Below are 13,346 nucleotides of genomic sequence, written 5' to 3' on the forward strand. Positions count from 1 at the left end.
TTATTTTACCTTTATTTAACCAGGCAAGTCAGTTAAGAACAAATTCTTATTTTCAATGACAGCCAAGGAACAGCGGGTTAACTGCCTGTTCAGGGGCAGAACGACAGATTTGTACCTTGTCAGCTCGGGGGTTTGAACTTTCCGGTTACTAGTCCAACGCTCTAACCACTAGGCTACCCTGCCGCCCCGTTTCAAGAGATGAAACAAAAGATCCCATACACTTTCCATACACAAAAAAAGTATTTCTCTCAAATGTTGTGCAATGTAGTTGAATATATGTTTGTGAGCATTTAAACTTTTCCAAGATAATCCATCCCATGACAGGTGTGGCATATCAAGGAGCTGATTAAACAGCATGATCAATACGCAGGTGCACTTTATGCTAGAAAAATAAAAGGCCACTTTAAAAATGTGCAGTTTTGTCACACAACACAATGCCACAGATGTCTCAAATTCTGCTGACTGCAGGAATGCCCTCCAGAGCTTTTGCCAGATAACTTAATCTTAATTTCTCTACCATAAACCGTCTCCAACATTGTTTTAGAGAATTTGGCAGTATGTCCAACCGACCTTACAACCGCAGACCACTTGTGACCACTCCAGCCCAGGACCTCCACATCTAGCTTCTTCACCTGTAGGATCATCTGACACCAGCTATCTGGACAGCTGATGAAACAGTGGGTTTGCACAACGCAAACATTTCTGCACAAGCTGTCAGAAACCATTTTAGGGAAGCTCATCTGCATGCTCGTCGTCCTCTCCAGGGTCTTGACCTGACTGCAGTTTAGCATCATAACTGACTTCAGTGGGCAAATGTTCAACTTCGATGGCCACTGGCACGCTGGAGAAGGGTGCTCTCCACAGATGAATCCCGGTTTTAACTGCACCCTGCAAATGGCAGACACCGTGTGTGACGTCTTGTGGGCGAGCCGTTTGCTGATGTCAACGTTGTGAACAGAGTTCACCATAGTGGTGGTGGGATTATGTTAGGGGCAGGCATAAACTACGGACATCGAACACAATTTAATTTTATTGTTGGCAATGTGCATGCACAGAGATTCCATGACGAGATCTTGAGGCCCATTGTCGTGCCATTCATCCGCCTGTTTCAGCATGGTAATGCACGGCCCCATGTCGCAAGGATCTGTACACAATTCCTGGAAGCTGAAAACGTCCCTGTTCTTCCATGGCATGCATAATCCGCATACATGTCACCCATTGAGCATGTTTGGGATGCTCTGGATCGACGTGTATGACAGCGTTTTCCAGTTCCCGCCAATATCCAGCAATTTCGCATCACAGCCATTGAAGAGGAGTAGGACAACAATCCACAGGTCACAGGTCACAATCAACAGCCTGATCAACTGTATGCAAAGGAGATGTGTTGCTCTGCATGAGGCAAATGGTGTTCACACCAAATACTGACTGGTTATCTGATCCACCCCTACATTTGTTTAAGGTATCTGTGACCAACAGATGCATATCTATATTCCCAGTCATGTGAAATACATATATTAGGGCCCAATTAATTAATCAATTAACTAATTTCCTCATTTGAACTGTAAATCATTAAAATCATTGAAATTGTTGTATGTTGCATTCATTTTTTGTTCAGTGTATATGGCTTTACAATCTACGCTTAAAATATGTATACAATACTACAATACCTACTACCCTGCATGTAGTTTACCTCAAAGGTGATGGATACAAGGGAATACGTTTTATATTGTTCTAATTAGATGTCCTGGCATTGTAACTGAAAGTGATGATTCGGGTGGGAAACTGGACTACTGTTCTTTCACATATACCCAAAACATCAATGACACATCCCAGTCTTCACCAGGATCATATGTGGACTCCTCATTGCTTATTCCTGGTTTACTCTGACAAAGGCACAAATCCCTGTCTTTTGCTCTTTTGTCTTCTTCTAATTACCAATTTCCATATTGCCTGTTCATTCCAGACTGGGAGACGGTTCTGTTTCTAACACCTTTTGGGAAATGAATTCATCTTGCTAAAGTGTCTTAATAATTACAGTGACATCAAGGTTAATTGCCTAATCTCTATTGCCATAGAGGCATCCTGTTGAAATCCCCACACAATCTGTTCTATAAATGGTAGCCAGACAATCCCTGTTACAGACGGAGGCTGTGATCTAAATAAAGTTGTTCACAAAATCCAGGCACTTCCTGACCAGGGACTCATAGAAACTGTTCTCAATTAGTGATTTATCATACTACAACAAAGACCTGTGCATATTGATCTATACATGTTCTTTGGTGGTCTGGAGTCTTGTTCATATCAAGAGGAAGTATGTTGTGTCACAGCAATTGGAGACCAACACATGCATGACAGAACTCCTGTGGTTCTGTACTGCTGTTTTTGTCCCAGTGCTGAAGGACAGTTGGAGAGTACAGCTTGATGTAGACATGACGAACACGATGGAGCCTTTAATGATTCATGTTAAATGGCTATCTCGACTAAACACCAGCGTCAAAGGGCATCTTGGATTTCAAATAGTACCATCAAGATATTCAAATGCCTCTTTATAAACGCTGTACATTCATTTGACTTTGTCTTTTATATTACAACAGTACAAAATGGATGGTTTCTCCTCACAGTGTTTCCAGAGGGAAAGTGCATGGGAGAGACTGGGTTTTTACTTTAATAAAAGATAATTTGAAGTCTTTGTTTTTGATGTTTGCCTGTTTGTCAACTTTTTTCCCTTTGTCTTTTGTTTTGTTTATGGAACAATTGTTTGTGAAGTTTCTGATAGAGTAGAACATTGGCCTGCCATCTCCAATCTCAACATGGCTGGAGCGGAATTAGTGGAATGGTATCAAATACATCAAACACGTGGTTTACAAGTGTTTGGTGCCAGCCATTGTTATGAGCCGTCCTCCCCCCAGCAGGCTCCATTGGTGTTCACGCATGTGGTGGGAGTATTTTCCTGGCCTTGTTACATTGCAAAATTATTCAAATGAAATGTTGAGCTGATATCCTGTCATGCAGTGACACATCACATCTAACCCTTTACACTCATGGGATTTGGCCTATAAGGATAGGGCTAAATTGAAATGTTTCCCTCGGAATAAATGTGAAATGCATATGCATAAGCATGGTAGCAATTCAAAGGGAACAGTTTAGAGCTTACGGGAAAAACATTAGACCAACGTTGAGGAAACAACAGTTCACCTGACACAAGACTGAATCCCAAACATTAAGCTGTTAATTTGATGTGCATTTTACATTAACTGGTAGTCTTTGCCGCATTTGTTGATAATGAAATCGGAAAATTATCTGGTTACATTCAGTAACATAAGAATATTCCTGGAGAATGTGGGGTCGGTGCAACATAAGACAAAAACATTACAAGGGTTTGAGCGAGTGGACTATCTGGTGTCTTCAAGTGGCAACATACCTCTCCAAAGTGTGCACATGTCCTGACTAATTCCAGAGCACTTTTATGACTCAAAGAATAGTCTTCAACTATAAGGAGCCTTTTTTAAATTCCCATAGCTGTGCCATCGAGGAACTAGAGCAAGCACACTTGCAGTTGTTTTGAACATATCCCTGCATCCCACCATCAAACAATTACTGTTGTTGTTTACGCAATCCAAAAACAGCATCTCTATCTCTATCTGGGTCAGGTAAGCATCATTTGAAAGCGTGTTCTACTTCCAACATGACTAGTTAAGTTATAAAATTTGATATGACAGTGTTGGGCTTTCACAGAGAAATTCAGAGAAACAGATTGTCATTTTTGTGCGAATAGAAAGGAGTCGTGTGCATTCAGGCACTTGTTTCCGCAGCTAATTTTCTTCACAATAGCCAAACAGGCTCATTCTGTTCTGAACAACCCAGGGTATGATGCCTGGTCATCTTGTAACTGTACATCAAACAGGGTGATCATGAACGTTGAAACTGTATATGACATTTGTTTTATGATATGGAAACGTTGAGTGGACATTGAGATTCGGCTTGTTTGTTTGACATAAAAATACATTGCGTCCTGGTAATTTGAAATTTGTAAATTACAGAAGTGCAACATTTAAATTACAGTTTTTTGCTGTAAATAGGAGGTTCTAAAAGAACACAAAAGGAGATTAATTGCACCTTCACTCTCCCAGTCTTTGACACAAGGAAAGTTGTGATGCCTGTAGTCCAGTGGCAGTGATCCGGCATGGGGTTAGTTGTAGTGCAGAGCAGCATCCTGGGTGATGGATGTTGGTGTCAGCCACTACCAGTCTCAGGCCCAGTCAGGATGTGGTGGACTTTTGCCAGCGCCAGCCCAGGTCTGGTGACAGGAGTCCCTGACAGAGACTAGGCCACAGGGGTGTAATGCACCCATTATTTTAGAGAGGGCAAAAAGTACTAGAGGGGGTCCTGAGAATTCTGCGAATTTAGAATTTTTCAAATAGCTGAGAAAGCTTTTTGCTGCAATCTAGAGCCATAATCATTATGCTTAATTATATGTGGAAAAAAAGTTTATAAATAGGGATAGGTCTTCTAAGCATACCTCTTTACTAGTTCAATTGTCATTTTAATTAATGATGCACATTGTGGATTCTATAAGAACTTGAATGTCTAAGCCATTTAGTACAACTGCCAAACTCGTGAAATCCCACGGAGCACCATTAAATCCATTATAAAAAATTGAAAGAATATGGCACCACAACAAACCTGCCAAGAGTTGGTTACCCACAAAAACTGGCAATGTGGGCATTAATGAGAGGCAACAAAGAGACCAATGTTAAGATTGGAGTATCGGTCCGTAGGACCACTATAAGATTTACACTCCACAGAGCTGGGCTTTACAGAAGAGTGACCAGAAAAAAATAAGCAAACATGTTTGGCGTTCGACCAAAAGCCATGTAGGAGACTCCCCAAACATACGGAAGAAGGTACTCTGGTCAGATGAGAATAAAATGTAGCGTTCTGGCAATCAAGGAATACACTATGTCTGGCGCAATCCAAACACCTCTCATTATGCCGAGAACAACATCCCCACCATGAAGCATGGTGGTGGCAGCATCATGCTGTGGTGATGTTTTTCATTGGCAGGGACTGGGAAACTGGTCAGAATGGAAGGAATGCTGGATGGCGCTAAATACAGGGAAATCATTGAGGGAAACCTGTTTCAGTCTTCCAGAGATTTGAGACTGGGACGGAGGTTTACCTTCCAGCAGGACAATGACCCTAAGCATACTGCTAAAGCAACACTCAAGTTGTTTAAATGTAAATATAAATGTTAACATTTAAATGTCTTGAATGGCCTAGTCAAAGCCCAGACCTCAATTCAATTGAGAATCTGTGGTATGACTTAAAGATTGCTGTACACCAGCGGAACCCATCCAACTTGTAGGAGCTGGAGCAGTTTTGCCTTGAAGAATGGGCAAAAATCCCAATGGCTCAATATGCCAAGCTTACAGAGACATACCCCAAGGGACTTGCAGCTGTAATTACTGCAAAAGGTGGCTGTACAAAGTATTCACTTTGGGGGATATGAATTGTTATGCACGCTCAAGTTCTGTTTTTTTTGTCTTATTTCTTGTTTGTTTCACGATAAAAAATATTTGGCATCTTCAAAGTGGTAGGCATGTTGTGTAAATCAAATGATACAAATCCCCCAAAAATCTATTTTAATTCCAGGTTGTAAGGTAACTGTTATGGCTTCTATGAATGGTGGATGGAGGAGTCAAGCGCAGAGAGCAGGTTAGTTCCGTACGTGGATCTTTATTCCAATGACAGCGAAAAAACGGACAAGCAAAACACAAGGGCGCATGAAACAACCTGTCCAAACAAACAGGACTAAAACTGTCCGGAGAAATAGAAACCACAAAATACACCGACACAATAAAACAGAGAACAAGCCCGCACAATAGCCAGCGGGCCTAGTGCCCTTAAAAATCTGACTTGTTGGCTGGATTCACAACGAGTGTAGCTTTAATTCAGTACTCTGCATGTGTGTTTTAATGAACGTTTGAGTTTTAACGAGTGCTATTAGCATTTAGCGTAGCGCATTTGCATTTCCAGATGGCTAGATGAGACGCCTGCGTGTCGGGTGGGCTTAACAGGTTAAATAGCCTACAAACAAAACTAAACTCAAAACAGGTGTAACTAATTAGACCAAACTAACAGAAAAATAAGGAAAGCGAATCAATGGCAGCTAGTAGGCCGGCGACGCCGATCGCCGAGCGCCGCCCGAACAGGAAGAGTCACCATCTTCGGCGGGATTCGTGACAGTAACAAAATAGGAAAAATGCCAAGGGGGTGAATACTTTTGCAAGCCACTGCATATCGAAAAAAAAAATTATGTGACTCTCAGACAATAATTAGATTAAGAGGATTGGAGGATTTTAAATGGATATCTAAGGGACATTTTTCATTAGGATCTGTGAGAATATCTAAGGCCTTTTATATAATGATAAATTAATAATAATAATAACAGTTTATTTTTTTAAATAACTATATTTTGGAGATGATTTAGTTTTCAAATAACATAGAGTGAGAAAAAAGCCGTTCTTGAACATGGGGTGAGACATTCTTACAATTTTGTAAATAAAGCCATTTTGCTATTTAGAACAATTTATTTCTGTTTTAGAGGGAGAGAAACCAAAAGCCCACCATCACCTCATGGGTCTCCCGGTCACAGCTGACTCAGATATCGAACCAGCATCTGTAGCAACGTAGTTTGCACTGTGATGATGCAGTTTCTTAGACCACTGTGCCACTCTGCTAGGAAAATATGGCGCTGTACAGCGTGACTGTTTCCATACCCTAATCACAGCCAGAAGACAGTTGAAGAAAGTTGAGTGAACTTATGGAAAGGCTCTGTAAGACATATTATATATCAGGGTTCGTCAACTAGGTTTGGCCTCAGGCCTCATTTTTTTTGAGCCAATAATCTGCAGGCCAGAACATAAGTATTTTATATTAGCACAATTCATTGGCCTACACTACAAATGTAACATGTTTAACACATATGCTTAGTACATAATACATTCAGTGACAATAAGATAATAATTTTGATCTGATTAACAGTATAAAGTTTACATCCATCCACTCGCCCAGACCTGGGCGTGAACCAGGGACACTCAGCACACGTCAACAGTCACCCTCGAAGCATCGTTACCCATCGCTCCACAAAAGCCTCGGCAGCACCCACCTGTAGCGCGCGCTCCAGCAGGTATATCTCTCTGGTCACCCCCAAAACCAATTCTTACTTTGGCCGCCTCCCCTTCCAGTTCTCTGCTGCCAATGACTGGAACGAGCTGCAAAAATCTCTGAAACTGGAAGCACTTATCCCCCTCACTAGCTTTAAGCACCAGCTGTCAGAGCAGCTCACAGATTACTGCACCTGTACATAGCCCATCTATAATTTAGCCCAAACAACTACCTCTCCCCCTACTGTATTTATTTATTTATTTTGCTCATTTGCACCCCCATTATTTCTATATCTACTTTGCACATTCTTCCACTGCAAATCTATCATTCCAATGTTTTTTATTTTATTTTATTTTTTTACTTGCTATATTGTATTTACTTTGCCACCATGGCCTTTTTTGCCTTTACCTCCCTTATCTCACCTCATTTGTTCACATTGTATATAGACTCATTTTTCTACTGTATTATTGACTGTATGTTTGTTTTACTCCATGTGTAACTCTGTGTTGTTGTTCGTGTCAAACTGCTTTGCTTTATCTTGGCCAGGTCACAATTGTAAATGAGAACTTGTTCTCAACTTTCCTACCTGGTTAAATAAAGGTGAAATAAATAAATAAAACATTACTTTCATAAAATCACTGTCTCTATTCAATTATATATTTTTTCTATTTCTCTGATTGGTTGGTGGGGAAAAACAGGTCTACTGTAAGTAGGCTACACTACTTTTTTTTAAAGTCAATATTTGTTCAGAATAATTTGCTTGAAAGCAAGATAAAATTTAGCTCTCAAAATGTATCAATAAGAAAGGTGGATAATGAAAATCGAAGTTTCAGAGAAGAATGTACAGAGAGACATGCGTTCATCTGCCAAGCCAGTGTGTCTTGTAAAAAAAAATATCACTGTTTGGAAATAATTCAATCTCAGACATAAATTCTGAATCTAAGCATAGACATATCATTGGTATTCCTGCCCCATATAAAGGCCCGACGCAGAAACACTTAATTGTTAACTGCAAGCTGCACACATTCTTTAACTTATATGGGTTAAATCTGCAGTTACAAGGAAGAGGGAAACAGTTGTGGAGAAATGTGAAGCCTTTACCAGGAGGCTTGAGTTGTTCGATTTGGACCAGGCCGAAGCATTGTCACAGAGGTGATGGAAGATTTCCTCAAGCAGGCGAGGGACAATTTATCCACTTATCCAATTTATTATTTGAAGACTACAGCATGCCCAACGATATCATTGCGCTTGTACGTGATCCTCTCACAATCCACCCAGGTGGAGAATACTCATCCCTTGCTAAGAAAACTATACCATCGCTGGATGAGGCCGGAAATCAAACTGAGCTGACTGAATTCCAGACATCGAGCCAAAGCAGGGATGCACTCAGGAGTGCCGAGTGTCTGTGTGTTGTGGGTGTCATGCTCAGAGGAATACAGCACAATAAAGAAACTTGCATTTTATGTGCTAACAATGTTTGGATCGACTTACACCTGCGAGTCCTCATTTTCCTCTATGAACGCAATATAGACTCACGACAGGAACCGCCTTTCACATAAGAAAATTGAGCACTGGCTGCACATCAAAATCACATCCATCCATCAAACGCGACATCCACAAGATTATGTCTGAGGGAAAATGCAACTTTTCTAATTGAATAAGTAACTTAGTGGCCTATATGATTGTATTTAGTAAATTCTAATATTGAGAGGTTATCCAGGGATATTTACATCTCAAGTTGACAGTATGTTTTGTTTATTCTGTCATTACAAGAGCAGGCTATCCAGACACAGACAGACTTTTTTTCTTTAAATTATTATTTTATGTAGGATGCAACAACAACAAAAATACCAGTTGCAATTGTAAGTAGGCCTAAGAAAAAAAATCCTACTTCTATTAGGCTGTTAAGGCTGTTAAGCCTCATAGCTTACCTCAGCCAGTTAAGTTATTTTATATATATAAAATGAAGACTATTGCTGAAATTAATTGCTCAGCTGGTGTAGTTTTTTTTCTCCATCTGTTGGTTTTTGGACATCGCGGCCGGCCAAACCCTCCTCTAACCCGGACGACCCTGGGCAAATTGTGTGTTGCCTCATGGGTCTCCCAGTCGTGGCCAGCGCAGGTATCAAACCAGAGTCTGTAGCATCTACAGCAACACAGAGAATGCATTTGAATGTTAGGGCTTTCAGTAGGAATGGAAAAGTGTGTGTCAATTCATTAACTATGTGCCATGGAATCGCTTCCCAACTATTTTGCAGTCTATATGGCTCTCCATCAATAATACAATGTAGATGATTGGGGATGGGGTGAGGAGTACTGGAAAGGTGTGACTTTCAGGTTACAATAGGCTATAAGTATACAGCAGATCGACGATTGTCATCACTTTGATTGTGCTGTAACAATGTACTTTAGCACCATGACTAGGATCTCTATTCATTTAAGTGAGCAGATTAGGGCTTTCAGGAGGAATGGAAAATCTGTTAGACTTGGGGACTTTGGTCACGGACATTGCTTTTCACAAACATTGTCATCAGATGCCTGTATTACGCCGAACGCGAAAGCCCAGGAAAATGAACAGGTGCAGTTGGCGACAAAACTGTAAAATAGGCCTAATAATGCTTAAATAAATTGACTGCTGGTCTTTACTGTATGCTACACATTTTTCCATTGTATTCCATTTCCAGCAAGACCATTCAAGCCATCGACTCACTGGCGAATGAAGATGATCGACAAAGGACATCTGTAATCTGTTGGCATCACAGCACATCAACATCACTGTAAGCACAGTCAGAAGACAGTTGGAAGAAACTTGCTCGGTAAGACATGTTAAATATATATGTAAACATACTCTATATATGTATTTTTTCAGAACATTAATCATGTGTGTTCGCTTGTTTTGTACTGTTTTGTAGTTTCGACCCGATGATTCGTCTGACAAACAAAGACCTTTGCCTCCTGCAGGCCCAGGAATTGATCAAAGCTGGTGAGACATTCAATGACGTCATCTTCACAGACGAATCAACCATGGCCCTTAATTAAGCAATTTGCTCAAAATTGCTACAGAAAAAAAGGAAGAAGATCAAGCAAGGTGGGGGGACATTTTTCACCAGGGACCAGACCCATGTTTGATTTTTGATGGTAAGTTCAGCTATTTATTTTGGGGCGGCAGGTAGCCGAGTGGTTTGAGCATTGAGTCAATAACCGAAAGGTTGCTAGATCAAATCCCTGAGCAGACAAGGTAAAAATATGTTGTTCTGCCCCTGAACAAGGCAGTTAACCAACTGTTCCTAGGCTGTCATTGTAAATAAGTATTTGTTCTTAACTGACTTGCCTAGTTAAATGAAGTTTTTATTTTATTTTATTATAAAGCAAAAGGTACATACAATATTGTAGCCTACACCTCACAGACTGCTATGTGTTCCACAATAATTCACTGTTGCCTCCTTTTTCAGGTATCATGGCTCAAGAGTTCTTTTTTGAGGAAGAAATCATCAAGAGACATGCTGGACCCTATGTCAGAGAGGTGTTTCAGGGAACACAGTTTCTTTCAAGGTAGGATTATAGCAATATTTTGTTGTGTTTTATTCCTATTTACATGTATATTTCAAGTATTGTACCTACTGTTGGCTGTTAGGCTAAATATGTCCAAATGTAGACAATGATCCAAAATACACTGCCACCCGGGTTTGCATTGCAAATTAAGACATAAACTGGGTCAAATACACTAATAATCTCTGCAAGGTTTTACCCATGGTCATGGAACTCGGTGGAAGTGCAACTAAAATGTAGTTTAAAGAAACATCTGAATTTTGAATGTCTTTTTTCTCATTATTTTAATAACAAAAACATAAAGATGTTGATGAAGAAATACTGTACAGCTGTTTTGAGCTAGAAATGTAATACTTTAGAGTACTTACAGTTGAAGTCAGAAGTTTACATACACCTTAGCCAAATACATTTAAACTCAGTTTTTCACAATTCCTGACATTTAATCCTAGTAATAATTCCCTGTCTTAGGTCAGTTAGGGTCACCACTTTGTTTTAGGAATGTGACATGTCAGAATAATAGTAGAGAGAATGATTTCTTTCATCACATTCCCAGTGGGTCAGAAGTTTACATACACTGAATTAGTATTTGGTAGCATTGCCTTTAAAATGTTTAACTTGGGTCAAATGCTTCGGGTAGCCTTTCACAAGCTTCCCACAATAAGTTGGGTGAATTTCTGCCCATTCCTCCTGACAGAGCTGGTGTAAATGAGTCAGGTTTTTCGGCCTCCTTGCTCGCACACGCTTTTTCAGTTCTTTTTCAGTTTTTCAGTTCTTTCATGTTCTATGGTATGGTGTTCTATGGTAATGAGGTCAGGGATTTGTAATGGCCACTCCGATACTTTGACTTTGTTGTCCTTAAGCCATTTTGCCACAACTTTGGAATTATACTTGGGGTCATTGTTCATTTGGAAAACCCATTTGCGACCAAGCTTTAACTTCCTGTCTGATGCCTTGAGATGTTGCTTCAATATATCCACATAATTTTCCTACCTCATGATGCAATCTATTTTATGAAGTAAACCAATCGGTCCTGTAGCAAAGCATCCCCACAACACGATGCTGCCATCCCCGTGCTTCAAGGTTGGGATGGTGTTCTTCGGGTTGCAAGCCTCCCCCTTTTCCTCCTAACATAACAATGCTCATTATTTCATCAGACCAGAGGACATTTCTTCAAAAAGTACGATCTTTGTCCTCATGTGCAGTTGCAAACGATATTCTGGCTTTTTTATGGTGGTTTTGGAACAGTGGCTTCTTCCTTGCTGAGTTGCCTTTCCGGTTGTGTCAATATAGGACTCGTTTTACTGTGGATACAGATACTTTGTACCTGTTTCCTCCAGTATCTTCATAAGGTCCTATGCTGTTGTTCTGGGATTGACTTGCACTTTTCGCACCAAAGTACATTCATCTCTAGGAGACAAAATGCGTCTCCTCCCTGAGCAGTATGACGGCTGAGTGGTCCCATAGTGTTTATCCTTTCTAGGGCAGGCGTTCCACTAGCGGAACCCCTCGACAACATTCCGCTGAAAAGGCAGTGCGCAAAATTCAAAAACATTTTTTTGAAATATGTAACTTTCACACATTTATATGTCCAATACAGCATATTAAAGATCTTGTTAATCTACCCGTCGTGTCCGATTTCAAAAAGGCTTTACAGCTAAAGAACAACATATGATTATGTTAGGTCAAAGCCAATTAAAAAAAACACAGCCATTTTCCCAGCCAAAGATAGGAGTCACAAAAAGCAGAAATATAGATAAAATTAATCACTAACCTTTGATGATCTTCATCAGATGACACTCATAGAGCACCTAGGTGTCTGGCTAGACTGCAAACTCTCCTTCCAGATATCAAACATCTCCAATCCAAAATCAAATCTAGAGTCGGCTTTCTATTTCGCAACAAAGCCTCCTTCACTGACGCCGAAAAACTTACCCTAGTAAAACTGACTATCCTACCGATCCTCGACTTTGGCGATGTCGTCTACAAAATAGCTTCCAATACTCTACTCAGCAAACTGGATGCAGTTTATCACAGTGCCATCCGTTTTGTTACTAAAGCACCTTATACCACCCACCACTGCGACTTGTATGCTCTAGTCGGCTGGCCCTCGCTACATATTCGTCGCCAGACCCACTGGCTCCAGGTCATCTACAAGTCCATGCTAGGTAAAGCTCCACCTTTTGCACACATTGTATTGTATATAGACTCCCCTTTTTTTCTACTGTGTTATTGACTTGTTAATTGTTTACTCCATGTGTAACTCTGTGTTGTCTGTTCACACTGCTATGCTTTATCTTGGCCAGGTCGCAGTTGCAAATGAGAACTTGTTCTCAACTAGCCTACCTGGTTAAATAAAGGTGAAATATATATTTTTTAAATACCACCCACCACTGCGACCTGTATGCTCTAGTCCTGTATGCTCTAGCTCTAGTCCGACCTGTATGCTCTAGACCTGTATGCTGGCCCTTGCTACATGTCCGTCGCCAGACCCACTGGCTCCAGGTCATCCACAAGTCTATGCTAGGTAAAGCTCCGCCTTATCTCAGTTCACTGGTCATGATGGCAACACCCACCCGTAGCACGCGCTCCAGCAGGTGTATCTCACTGATCATCCCTAAAGCCAAAACCTC

This window comes from Oncorhynchus keta, chromosome 17, assembly GCF_023373465.1.
Source record: "Oncorhynchus keta strain PuntledgeMale-10-30-2019 chromosome 17, Oket_V2, whole genome shotgun sequence".
In the NCBI taxonomy this organism is placed as follows: domain Eukaryota; kingdom Metazoa; phylum Chordata; class Actinopteri; order Salmoniformes; family Salmonidae; genus Oncorhynchus; species Oncorhynchus keta.